The sequence below is a fragment of the Colletes latitarsis genome, unplaced genomic scaffold (assembly GCF_051014445.1).
Source record: "Colletes latitarsis isolate SP2378_abdomen unplaced genomic scaffold, iyColLati1 scaffold0146, whole genome shotgun sequence".
Lineage (NCBI taxonomy): Eukaryota > Metazoa > Arthropoda > Insecta > Hymenoptera > Colletidae > Colletes > Colletes latitarsis.
The window spans coordinates 20,001-22,500 of NW_027488496.1; the positions used below are offsets into that span (position 1 = coordinate 20,001).

General features: G+C 48.1%; 1 non-coding gene and 1 pseudogene across 1 annotated transcript; both read right to left on the reverse strand.

The window, feature by feature from the left end:
* The window catches only part of LOC143351378 (large subunit ribosomal RNA), a 10,525-nt pseudogene extending 10,469 nt beyond the window's left edge, over positions 1 to 56 (reverse strand).
* Positions 57 to 1,271: 1,215 nt separating this feature from the next.
* LOC143351376 (5.8S ribosomal RNA) lies at positions 1,272 to 1,426 on the reverse strand. Its single transcript, XR_013081706.1, has one exon. It is a non-coding gene; the product is annotated as a 5.8S ribosomal RNA (ribosomal RNA).
* Positions 1,427 to 2,500: the final 1,074 nt, after the last annotated feature.

Consider the following 2,500-nt stretch of genomic DNA (forward strand, 5'->3'; position numbering starts at 1 on the left):
CCTCCGCTTAGTAATATGCTTAAATTCAGCGGGTCATCTCGCCTGCTCTGAGGTCGTCGAACAAACTTGTTAGTTGAAAAAAAAAAAAAAAGAAAAACAAATCGTACACCGTAACGAATCGGAGCAACAAGAACCTGGTGTATATATGGAATCGACCACCACCTCCTACTTCTCCGCGTCCTCCGATAGCATATAATAGCATTTTGCTTTCTCGGAGAAAAGGATATCAATGATGGGTTTTTAGCGCCTCGCCAAAGTGTCTCCCTTCTGTCTTAGTTTTTCATTCGTTCGATGCGAAACGCTCGCTAGGCGTAACCGGCTGATTACTTTTAACGTCCTTCCGTCGCTTTTCAAATTAAAGAAGAACCACGGTGTGTGTCTATGATAGAACTACCCGATCCGATTTTCGTTGATTCTTTGATAGTCTACCAAAGTCCACCGTAAGTTCGAAAGAAAAGCATTCGTGGACTGGACGACCGGCTAAACGCGCGGTCTCGCAATCGATATACATATTCGTAACAAAGAGAGACATGGGGCGACCAACTTCTCAGAGTATATCCCTTCTTTTGGGTTCCGTTCGTATCGCGCTTCTCGTCGTGTTCGTTCGAGCCTCTCCATAGAGGATGATCGTCCGATTCGTTTGATAAATTATCATTTTTCCCTGGGGCTGTACGAACGAACAGAGAGGAAGACGACGACCGACGGATACCACAAATTTCACGTGGTAGGGCATATATTACATATCATAATTATCAGTGTTTGGTCAAATTTCTTTCCAGTGTCCTTTTTGTTATGCTCCAAAACTAGTATACGCTTTATTTTCTCTTTCCTTTGCATAAATTATTAACTTCGGGCAACGTCGGGAGCGCCGGTAATCATTAGATTTGTACGAAACGCGATTTGCGCCCCACGGTGGTTTTTAGTGCCGTCAAAGTCAGAAATCGTAGGAGCGGTGCTTTAACGGGCGGTCGTGATGATACTCCAGACAACACGACGCACGACGCCGTAAAACACTCGCGCGAGTCCAGACTGATCTCTGCCTCACCACGCAAGGGGTGCGCAAACTTGCCAATAATATATAATATTTATTCTTTTTCGTACGTCCAGCGACAAACGCCAACGAAATACCCAAATTCTCGCTCGTACGTTGATACCTTTCTCTTCATCGACCCGGCTCCGAAACGTTCTTCGCCATCTCCCCGAAAGGAGAGGTAAACGACGGCGGGGTTAGGGAATCTGAGAACAACGCAAGCAGTTTTAGGACAAGTGAACGACCCTCAGCCAGGCGTGGTCCAGGAATTTTATCCGTGGACCGCAATGTGCGTTCGAAATGTCGATGTTCATGTGTCCTGCAGTTCACACGTTGACGCGCAATTAGCTGCGTTCTTCATCGACCCACGAGCCAAGTGATCCACCGTTCAGGGTAATCATATACAATTTACAATTTTTCTCTTTGTATTTAAAAATGCTCCTTGTTCTTTGCTTTAAAAATATTCGATGTTCGCACCTCCGACCAGCGTATCGACGGAGGATTGAACGCGCCATATCGACGACAAAAGTTTCTTTTTGTTTCCTGAATGACGGAAAACCATCGTTCGACGGCCGGGCGTACAGTACATTCAAAAGCCTTTGCGCGTGGCTGCGACCAAACGGGTATAATACACCCGTATATTCTTGGTTCCGAACAGTAACTTCACGCGCAATCGGGCGAACGCACGCGGCAGCGCCCATCGGTTGCTCGATGAAATCGATGCGATAAACTACAGCCTTCTCGGCTGGTCGTCGTTAGTCGCGCGAGCAACGGATGGCCGCACAATCGACGCGTCGTCGTTTGCGATTATTCGCCTCACGTTAGCCATGAGTATGTATATTATTCATTTACGAACGAACGCGGCAGCGTCCATCGGTTGCTCGATGAAATCGATGCGATAAACTACAGCCGTCTCGGCTGGTCGTCGTTAGTCGCGCGAGCAACGATGGCCGCAAAATCGACGCGTCGTCGTTTGCGATTATTCGCCTCAAGTTAGCCATGAGTATGTATAACATTCATTTACGAACGAACGCGGCAGCGTCCATCGGTTGCTCGATGAAATCGATGCGATAAACTACAGCCGTTTCGGCTGGTCGTCGTTAGTCGCGCGAGCAACGATGGCCGCAAAATCGACGCGTCGTCGTTTGCGATTATTCGCCTCAAGTTAGCCATGAGTATGTATATTATTCATTTACGAACGAACGCGGCAGCGTCCATCGGTTGCTCGATGAAATCGATGCGATAAACTACAGCCGTTTCGGCTGGTCGTCGTTAGTCGCGCGAGCAACGATGGCCGCAAAATCGACGCGTCGTCGTTTGCGATTATTCGCCTCAAGTTAGCCATGAGTATGTATATTATTCATTTACGAACGAACGCGGCAGCGTCCATCGGTTGCTCGATGAAATCGATGCGATAAACTACAGCCGTTTCGGCTGGTCGTCGTTAGTCGCGCGAGCAACGATGGCCGC